Source organism: Dermacentor variabilis, chromosome 5, assembly GCF_050947875.1.
Source record: "Dermacentor variabilis isolate Ectoservices chromosome 5, ASM5094787v1, whole genome shotgun sequence".
Lineage (NCBI taxonomy): Eukaryota > Metazoa > Arthropoda > Arachnida > Ixodida > Ixodidae > Dermacentor > Dermacentor variabilis.
This window is the reverse complement of record NC_134572.1, coordinates 152,462,544-152,474,104: the sequence shown is the minus strand read 5'-3', so window position 1 is coordinate 152,474,104 and position 11,561 is coordinate 152,462,544.

Sequence of the window (11,561 nt, the reverse complement as noted above, 5' to 3'; positions counted from 1 at the left end):
TAGAACTCGGCGTTCTTTTGAGCTACTCCCATGTTCTTTCCGACGAGTTCTTGGGTTGCGCTTAGCCGTTCCAGCAAATTTAGCACGTATTCAACCACTGTTGGACTCTCTGCTCTGTCTTCCCACATCTCTTAACATTCTCTTTGGAGAACGGAGTGTCCTCCCATGCACTAGTTCTGCTGGCGAGAACCCTGTCGCTTCATGTGGAACCGTTCGCAAAGCAAACAAAGTTGCCGGCAGACAGTTCTCCCAGTCCTCCTTGGGCTCGTAACAGAGCGCACGCAAAACTCGCTTAAGCACTGAATGCCACCTCTCTACACTGTTTGACTGAGGGTGATAGACAGAACTGTGTATCAACTTTACCCTGCATTTTTGCAAGAATGAGGAAGTCAGTGCGCTGGTGAATACTGACCCTTGATCCGCCTGAATTTCGGCTGGAAACCCAACTCGTGCAAATACTGTCAAAAGCGCGTCTACTACTTCGGTGGAGCTGAGCTCTATCAGAGGGATTGCTTCTGGAAACTTTGTAGCCGGACACAGCATGGTAAACAAGTACCTGTAACCCGATTTTGTTTTTGGAAGAGGCCCTACCGTGTCTATTACAAGTCGTCTGAAAGGCTCTGTTATTAAGGGCACTACCTTCAGTGGAGCTTTCCATGTCTCTCCTGGTTTACGAGAGCGCTGGAAGGCGTCGCATGATCTTACAAACTTTTCTACATCTTTAAAACAGCCAGGTCAGTAGTATTACATAAGCAATCTTTCCTTTGATTTGCTTAAGCCTAGGTGGCCGGACCATCCATTTCCATGACAGAGACTCAAAAGGTCCTCCCTATACTTAGTAGGTACGACTAACTGATCTAAAATCCTACCCTTTCGATCTCTGTAGTGCCGATACAACAACCCTCCTCTCTCATGTATCGTCACGTTGCGCCGAGCAATGCCTTCTTTGGCTGTGGGATGTAATTTAGCTAAGCTCTCATCATTTTTTTGCTCGGCTGCCAATGACTCTCTATCCACACGTAAGAGCTGATCAAAGTTCTTTAAGGCCGGTGATAATAACGACCCTGTCTCGCTTGTAAGTGCGTCAGCTTGCTCTTCCTGCAGGCTTGAACTTTGACACTCTAGTGCTACGCTCTCATTGAGCTGGTCAGCTGGCAGGCTCTCCTCAACTGTTTTTTTTCCTCGGGCCTAGCTCGGAATCGGGTATCGAAGTTATCCCCTTTTCGGCTTCCGCTGGAGCAGCTTGTGCATTTTCAGCCGAAAGCGACGCGATTTTACGAGCTTGGGCTCGGGTCAATCCCTGTACTATGCCCTCTCCCAGTTTAAGCCCTTTGTCACGCAGTAATTGATTCGAACGATTCGAAAAGATGTAAGGGCATTGCAGAGACAAAAATTTGGAAACTGAAGCCTCAGTCTCTAGCTCTCCGAATGGTCCTCTGATTTTGACTTTGGCCATGGGCTGACACACACTGTGTTCTTCTACAAATTGTTTGATCCATGCTACTTCTACGGTGAAGTCATCCACCGCCACGTAAGACGGATGGACAATGTCCATCGTGGCGGCACTGTCTCTTAGCAACCTGCATGGTTTGCCATTAACTTGCAGGTCGTGAAGATATGGGCTTAAAAGTTCCATATTCTCGTCTTTTTCCTCCACGTAGGAGAAAACTGCGCTAGGCTTCCCGCAGTTTACAGCTATATGTCCCAGTTTGTGGCATTTATAACAGCGGATCAGCCTAAAAGATTGGAATTTTCTTTTCTGCTCTTTTGGTACGGTTTCCCCATTAGTTTTCTCCTCGCTCTTTTCTGCTGGCTTTTCCTCCACGACTACAGGCTCCGATCATCTAGTCTGCGAACCCTTTTTGAACGGAAATGATTTCTGTGGTCCATTTCGACGGTCGCAATTCCCGTCCTCGGCGTTCAACTTTCTACGCATTGCGTACTCTTCGGCTTATTCAGCCGCCCTTTCCACAGTGTTTACATTCCCTCTGTCTTGCACCCACAGTTTCACAGATGGTGGGATGCTTTTGCAAAACTGCTCTAGACACATGCACTCAATGATCATGTCTCTGCTGTCGTACGCTTCCGCGCTTTTCAGCCACTTGACTAGGTTGGCCTTTAAGCTATATGCAAACTCCGGATACCCCGCGCTATCTTTCTTGCCTGTGCTCCTAAACCTTCGCCGAAAAGCTTCGGCTGAAAGGCGGTATTTTTTCAGGAGACTAGCCTTAACTTTTGCATAATGATATGCATCCTGTGCACTCAGTCTGGTGATTACTTCCACCGCCTCACACGGCAACATAGACAGCAACCGCTGTGGCCATGTACTCGGGCCGAAGTTCATCTTCTCGCAAGTCCTTTCAAAATTGCATAGGAACAAGCCTATGTCGGTCCCGACCTCAAATGGCTTTAATAGCCTGTCCATGAGGTACGATTCTGCCTCACTTGATCGTCCCAGAGCCCCTTCACTTCCTTGAGACAACTCCAAACGTTTGCCTTCAATTTCCAGTTGCATTTTTCTTAACTCGCGATCTTTATCGCATTCCTCTCTCTCTCTCTCTCTCTCTCTCTCTCTCTCTCTCGTTTTTCTCTGTCCCGTTCTTCTCTTTCTCTTTCCCGTTTCTCTCTCTTTTCTAGAAGTTCCAATCCCATTTCAATATCTTCCTCACTGGCCTGATCGGAAATTAGCTCCAATGATTTCGATTTTAGCATTTACTTGCGTACATCTAAACCAAGTTCCTCTCCAACAATCAACAATTCGTCTCTCAGCATTGTCCTCAACTCCATGATTGCTGCTTTACTGCTTTGGTCCTGCTCGCTAAATCTAGCTAGGAAAACACAACCTAGCTAACACTCAACAATCTAGCTTCCCCACTGTTCTAATCACAACAACCACAAAATGAAGCCTAGATCTAGAGTCAAAGCAAGAACTCACCGCCGCTGGCAGAATACGGACAGTGGTGTCCGTATTCTAAAATTGCTAAAATTTTAAAATTTTTTCACGGTGTGACTGAAGTGTTGCTGAAGCATGCATCGCCAGCCCTTGCGATTCCATCATGTCCTACAATCGGGCGCGATAACTCGAACTTGTTTCTGCCATAAAGTGATAGTATTTTCAAAACGAGGATTGCAGCCACATATTTGACAATAAAGAGACAAGAGATCGTCTGGTGCTGTTTCATTTCTCTTTGTTACAGTGTTCGCGCAGTTTGTCTTGCAGACGTCTGTCGCTCTGGCCTATGTAACCTCTCCGCAACTCAGTGGAAGGCGATGTATAACGCCTGAACGACAATCGACATACCTGCTAGTGTGCTTTTTATCACATATTGCTTTTTGGCTTTTTCCGGTTTTGTTTTCCGGCAAAGGGTACCTAGTTTATTCGGTGACGAAACGACCACGTTGATGTCTGCTCGCTGGGCTATTTTTTTTTCAGCTTATGCGAAATGCGGTGAATTCGCGGGAGTACAGCAACCTCCCTCTTGTCAATGTTGGCGCCCCCTCCCATTGAGGGCATGTCTTAGCCCTGCTATTTCTTTTACAGCAGGCCTTCTAAAACGTAAACTACAACATGGCTTGGATAGCCAGGCTTATGAAGGCGTGCGGCCTGCAACCTGACGTTTGCGTGCATTAAATGCTGGTATGACGTTTGTAATGCATTTATGAAACACATGTTTCTTTGCACAAAGCTCGAACGGTGTGCTTGCTTTTCCAAATTATTACTCAGACAAGGGACTGAAGGCCTTCTCTGCAGAAGCAAAAGACCTTTAATATTCCTTGCCGCGATACGGTTTGTTAAACTGTTTTGAAAGGTGCATTGATGCATTTGGCTCTGATCGCGTTAGTATGACAGTAGGGAACAGTGTTTGTAGAAGGTTCTTTAAAACTGCTCAGTTTTTAGTTGAATTCTACTTTTATTCAGAAAGTCAATAGCCCGTACCTGCAAAAGCAAGGAGTATGCATTAGGTTGTGCTTAGCACATGTCCTTAACAGTGGGCGTAACCTGGCTGATGATGATGATGATGTCCTGACAGCTGCGGGGTAATGTCTTGTGCGACTCGCAAGCGATAGAATACTGGCCACAATAGGAATGTGTGCCGCTCGCGTTGGTGTCTGTGACCGCCAAACATCTGCTTTGCTTACGGTTCTTTAAGAGTATCCCCATGACGTTATTCTAGGCCTTCATTTCCCATCCGCTCACTCCACCCTTATCTACTGCTCCACTGGACTTGTTCCATTTGATTTACTTTGTCCTGACCCTCCTGAGGAACTCCCCAGCAGGCTCTGCTTCGCTGAGCACATTCGGCTCGCCCCGCAAGCCATGACCAGCGCCCTGCTTTATACAGCTCCACCTGTGCCTCATAGCGGCTGTGTTGTGTTTCTTCTCACAGACGTCCTGATTGCTCATCACGTTGCTTTTCCACAAACCGTCGTCAGTATCACCAGCAACTCTACCAGCCTTCACGTCGTCAACTTCGGAATCAGTGACCACGTCCTAGCACAAGGCATAGCCTTAGGTACGCTGTCTTCCTCCCAAGTTTGCGTGTTGTCAGCCTTGACTGCTTATATAACGCCGTCTTCGGTTGACTCTTCTTTGCCGGCTGTCCTTCATCAGCTCACAAACGTAACTGCTCCCCAACTTCCGCCTCACCACGCCAACAAGTTATGTCAGCTGCTCGCCGCGACTGGATGGCCCTTTAGGCCAGACCTCGCTCACGACACAACATACTGACACCGATGACGCACACCCTAGTCACAGGCGACCATATCGTCTGTCCTTGCATGAACGACAAGTCATCAAACGATGTTCGAGAAGATTCTCTCTCGAGAAATTGTTGAACCATCATCCAGTACTTGGCCGCACCCTGTCATCCTAGTTAAAAAGGATGTGAACAGATTCTTCTGCGTGGATGACCGGCACCTCAACAAGATCACTAATAAAGACGTTTAGCCTATACCACGCGTTGACGATGCCCTCGACTGCCTCCACGGTGCGAAGTACTTTTCTTCCTTCTACCTTGGTTCCGGTTACCGGCAGACTGCCGTCGACAACATGGACCGCGAGAAAACCGCCTTTATAACACCCGATGGCTTATACTCGTTCAAATGTCAAACTCGTTCAAAATGTATACTCGTTCAAATGCCCTTCGGCTTTTGCAATGCTCCATCTACTTTTGAACGCATGGTGGACACACTCCTTCATGAGTTCATGTGGCCCATCTGTATTTGTTACTTAGATGACGCCGTCGTTCTTGCTCGTAAATTTGCCACGCACCAGGAGTGCCTCTCGCTCGTTCTTTCTGCTTTTCAGAATGCTGGCCTTCAAATAATTTCGTCTAAATATCACTTCGCGCGCCACCAAATTACTACCCTCGGTCATCTTGTTGATTCATCTGGTGTGCGCCCAGGCTCGTGCCAAGCTCGTGCCGTACAGAAGTTTCTCGTGCCAACGTGCGCTAAAGATGTCCGCAGCTTCGTGGGCCTGTGCTCATACTTCCGGCGCTTCATGCACAATTTTGCACAAACGTGTGCCTCTTCTCTTCAGAAGGCACACGTTTCGTTTTCTGGAGGACCTGAACAAGCAACTGCCTTGTCCAAGCTTATCTCTCTCCTAACATCTCCTGCACGTTGACGAGACTGCTCCATCAGAAGTTAGCAGTGATGTCAGTGGTCATGGAATCAGTGTCTTTTGCCAACGTCAAGGACACCACGACCGTGTCATTGCCTATGCGTAGGAAGCTTAAGCTCCTGCATGGGAAATGAGCAATGATTTCGTTTAATAGCCACTGCACAGAAATTGATGAGTCATGGTGAACCTAAAACAAACACTTAAAATGGGATTTCACCTTGCGATTATCTATTTAGCTTCCAGTTTTTAAATTATAAAGGAATTCGAAAACTTAAGAATCAATACTTGAAGTATACGGTTCTCTGCCTCAGCAAGTAAAAGCGATATGAAAATGCTGTAAGCTGCGCCTCATATTTCATTTAATGAGGACAAAAATCATATATCGTTTGCCACCCTGAAATACCACGAAGCTCCTGAATATGACATTCGACAGATCTTTACAAGCATTGTTACTATTTCACATAAGATATAAGTTCATACATCAAAGTTGTACGCTTGAGGTGCTCCAAGTAATGTAGTTTATAGAGACGCGAGATCAGTTTTTGATGCGAATTAACGGATTTGTAAACTTCGTACTTCTTTTCTCCCATTTACTGATTTCCGATAATTGTAGTCAATAATGCCATGGCCTAAATCAAAATTATTATTTCAGCGATCACTGTGATCCAACGTTCTCTCTTGAATGCAACAATGCTCATTCAGATCGCTTCTGCTGTTGAGTGATTTCCTGATAAAACCATTTATGCGTTTTACATGTACTTGAGCAGCCGACATCGAAGAAAGGCCCGAGCTGAAGCTTCCTGTTACCGCATCACACCGGTAATATAGGAAACCCACGAAACATAACGCTGACTATACGGAAGGCCGCGGCCGCAGTGGTGCACAAATAATAATAATAAAACAAACAATGAAGAGAGGAAACCCAACGGAAGCTTTGTGGGAGCCGTTATATCAGCCAGACATCTCGCCCGGAATGCCTACGAGCTGTCTGGCAAGGTGCCTATCAAAATCGTCCATTCATTGGCAGTCGAGCAAGTACCAGCTTCTCTTCAAGATAAGGCAGATACATAAGCGCGCTCGTTTGCAAGTACTGAGGCGAAGCAACAGTCTCAGGGTGCGTGTGCTTCTTTTTATTATGTTTTCTTTAGTAGTGCGTCATGGCACATGTCACGGCGCGAATTAAACATATTTAAGGTCAATACACCACGTGGTGGCGAAAAAACAAACTAAACGTATGCCCAGAATTCCTGGATATGCTACTGGTCCCCGTACTTTCATGTTCGAGTCAGCATGAAACAACCATCCCGGCAAGAAACTAGCGAGCGCGAGTTTTTGATACTGAAATTATACGTGCGGTCGATGACTTATGGTTAGCGGACAAGATAAATTAGAAAGGATGGGATTTTTTTAGTGTAGTAAGTGAACGGCTTCGTGAAATCCTCAGAAGAACGACCAAAAAGATTTTAAAATAGAAAGATTAATGTGAAACAACGAAGCACTGTGATAAGAGGCGAGGGTCACCACGAAGAGTCAAAACTCGGGGACAGGGGACGAACGAGAGCGTCGCATTGCCCCTTCAGATCACCGAATATACTCTTCACCTCCTTGGCCCTCTCCCCTTTCTGTCCAGTCTAAGTCTATAACAGAGGCGGCAAATTTGGGCAGATGACGCCATTTTTTTTTGCGTGGGGAAGCCACCGCAGTGCTTTTCAAAGCAGTCGGTATGCAGTGGGCGCCGGGTTTTTTCCGACTTGCGCGAAGCCTTCGACGCTCAGCGATAACGCGCTTCAGGGCACAATGGGACCCCCGTTCACCGAAGCTCAACAGGAAAATAAAATGCCGTCTCAGATTGGCTCGACCTTGATCGAAACAGGTGAATGAAAGCAAAAAATTACGGCAGATCTTATTTCACCATGTCTGCCGATGCATTTGCATTCGAGCAATGTTGTCACACGTAGTAAATTAGGAAGTGTTCAGAAAAGGACAGACTGAGGGACGTCGCGACTATTTTTAGTTTAGAACGATATATTTATATAAGGTGGGAAAATGTCTGCAGAAGAAAGAAGCAACCTTCGTTTTAGACAACTTAGCACTGGTTTCGTGAAAAAAAAATTATTTTCCTAATGGTGGATAACGACTTTAACGACTTGAGATTTTGCAAATTCGAAGGTCTATCAATCTAAAGTTTTTTGTCAAGCCAACATATTTCAGTAAATTTACACCACTTGCAACATTGACCAATGCGAATCTAAATTTTTCTAACCCACACTTTGCTCTTGAAAAAAATGCCACACCTTGGTTTTTGAGGAACTGCATGCCTCTGACTGACCCCGAAATCAATGTTTCTTTGGGGACATATAAGCTGAGGCGATGACGCTGGAAAAAATTTCTGACAAATCTCGGAAAGGTTTCTCACAAACTGAAAACAAAACGGTATGCAACTATATCACGTATTTATTTCATTAGGAAATCTCAAAAATGCCAAAATTGCAAGACTAGCGAAAATTGTTTCATTTTCGAGAACTGTTACAAAAGCAGTCATCGTAGATTTTCACGAAACCTTTATAGAGTTTCCACGCAGAACTTGTGGATCTCTTAATGCAAAACAGAACATGTTGCATTATTTTATTTTAGGTGAGAAATTGAGCCTAAATGAAAACCCGTGCATTGTCAATTCAACGATGTGTCTCTTTCTAATAATACTATAAAAATCACACTCAACGCACGTGAGTGTGGGCGTAACATTTTTGTTGCGTACGCATACTTCTCTTGTGCCAACGTCAACCATAACGCTTGCTTTAGACAATAGAAGGCACGTCGCATAGTACATGAGAGAGAGCAGTTGCGCGTGACAGCACGAGCAAGGCAGTTTCTATTTTGTCGAAGTTGCAGGAATGAAACGGGGGAACGAAAGTCAGCTTTACCGCAGTATTCCGTGTCGCACTTCTCCCAACATAAAGCTATCTCCACCAATATTCCTTCGGATAAGCCAAAATGCGGCTCTTGTCCTCGTGACATCACAACGTGGCCGTCCCACAGCGCTCGCTCGCATCAACTGCTTTTCGCATTTCGGCGTAACTTGCTAAAGGTGTTGTTGATAGACCCAAGCATTGGAATTGATTATTGTTGTGAGCAGCGCGGTCTATAAATATAAACACGGCCAGAGATTACATGATGTAGACGAGGACAATAAAAACACTTGTACGCATCGCATTTAGTTTGGTCGATTGTTCCATTAGTTCGAAAGAAAACTTTTCGTTGCTGATTTCCGCGTGATTTGGTGTCCGTCGCTCACCGAGTATACTGTGCCGATGCCACGACATGGTGTTATGAAAATTGGGCTCAGGCCCAAAGACTGCGTGTAATCAATTGTGTCGACGCGTATGCCGAGCCTGAGGCCAGCGCACGATATGTGCACTCCTGGAGGCGTCGATGATCCGATCATCCGATCTTGATAATGCTATCATAAAGTCAATGAGGTGTAGAATGTCGGCGTGGCTTCTTTGGCTCCCTCTCCGGCTTTGGCGTCGATATCTCGACTGTCTAGAGGCAGCGAGGAGCCTCTCATACCACAATCACACGTTCGCTTTCACTCACAATTTGAGCCAAAGGCCATCGAAATCTGTCTGCCTTATTTGATGTTGGCGTGGGTTCACCGAAGGGAACCAAGAAGGCATGTGGACTTTTAATGTATTTGTATTCAATGTTCATAATAAACGAGCGCGTGAATGCAGTGGTAGAGAGCTGCTGTGTTCGCGTCAAATTGGCTTGGAGAAGTACACTTGCGTCGCGATGCGGATGGCGACTTGCAGGAAACGTTTGCATCGCCGAGCCGCGTGGGGGTAGAAGAGGTGCGTCATCGTGCGTTTGCACGAAGAACAGCTTCAGGTTAGCGTTGAGGAGTTTAGAGAGCAAACACTTGCGCAGCCGCCCCTGTTAACAAGTCGCGACTGGGGCTCGCATAATTCAATGCAGCATTAACGGACATTTACCAGCTTCTCAACTGTGAGACACAATTTAACGTATTTCTGTTTGGGCACTTGATCGTGTTTCTGAAGTTGTGTAGGTGGCGTTACAAGCCAATCTTTACGATTCGTGCTTCTCAGTTGACATACCCATAATTTGAAGTTCCACCTGCATCCTCGAACAACAGTGTCCCGGTATTGAAAGTGTGATCGAAGCCGTCGCCTGTACGGATAGGTAAGCATTTCAATTCATTTATTTTTTTTCTGAGTGCATGGGAATTATAGAAAGGAGTGGGTGGTATCAAAACAAACAAAAGAAATAGTATACATTTTAGCAGCATAGTAGGATTACAAGTTTTAAACAAGGACTTTTTTGAATTCGTTTAATGTGATTTATCGACGTGGGACTGTATTTGCATATATTTAAGGAAGAAGGAAAAATGGGACACTTCACCGGCTGTAGCTTTCACTCGTACCTTTTGACAGCAGAGAGCATGCTACACTTGATAGTGAGGCAAATGTAAATCTGTTTCTGCAAGGCAGACACGTGATTTTTGCGTTTATGGAGGAGAATACATATAGACCGTCGCTCGATTCTCAGTATTGCTCTTTAGCTTCTCTGCATGGCAGCAAAACATTTAGTGAAGACTGAAGACTGTTCACTCACACAGAATGTCTTTCGTCTGCCTGCGAACAGTTCTGGAACCTGTTAAGGAGGAAGAGAACGTCGCTAGAGAATCAGGCGCTCTACATGAGGCATGAGACAGTCTGCAATAAAGAACGAAATTATGTGGTGGTTCGAACCACTTTTTATGGTGCGCCACCTTAATGTTACGCCCCTTTCTTCCGCTTGAGCGGGAAGCCCTGCGATTTTGCTGTGGATTGCCAAAATTTGTCGCAAATGACGTACTACATCAAGAAGTCATGTTGCTTTTAAAACTGTGTAGATTTTGTTTAGTGAAGGCAAAATATTCTTAAATATGTATCAATCCACTGTAAGTAGATTCGAAGGCATGTTCATTTCGCAGCCTGCATTATTCTTTGTACTACACTGGCCTAGGTTTTATACACGACTTGTGGTCTTTGTATAAACATGTTAACCCCTTAAATGTATGTACCTTGGAGGTGTCACCTATTTGTGATGTGTGACAGTCTACAGCATCTATGATGATATCTACCCCAAAAAACAAACCCAATGCACCTCTCTGATATTATAATAAATAGATAATTACAAGGTCATTAGTTGACTTTAGCTATAAATGCGGTCATTGCGACAGGTGCGTCACATTGGGAAGAAAAGTCTGGAATTCGCATTTTCGCTCCTGGTCTGGAGTGGTCATTGTCAATCACGATTCATGACTTATCCGTATTTCTGACTGAATTCCTAGCCGTAGCGTTAGCTTTACGCAAACTAAACTCATCAATATCGAAAGTAGTCATAATAACAGATTCTTTGCGTTCATCGCTCACAGCAAATAGCGGGAGTAACCTTTTACGTACATCTCATGTTCAAGTGCCTGCCTACATAAGTTAAATTTTATTGGTTTGGGTGCCTGAACCTAGCAGATTATTCACGAACCAAACGGCTGGGAATCTCCTGAGAGCGGCCCTCAGTTGTTCTGTACTATCATTACTTTCTAACTATCAGCTTACGTAACTGCTACTAGATTCTGGAGATGCTAATTGTTCAAGGCTTTCCGAACCCAGGTATAGATAATTTTTTCCGAATATCGACGCCTCCTATTTCCTTGGCACGAAATTCCTTTCACGCATGAAACACAGAAGTTATTTTTAGGCGTATACATTTTTGAATACCAGCCTTAAACGTTTATCGTCACACGGCTGATCTGGCCTTCTCCCATCTATTCTCAATCCGTGCAAAAGATGATACTGCATATCATTATTTCATATTCTGTCGCCATTTATTCTCTCTAAGGAACATATTTTAGAATGAAGGTCTAGACACCTTC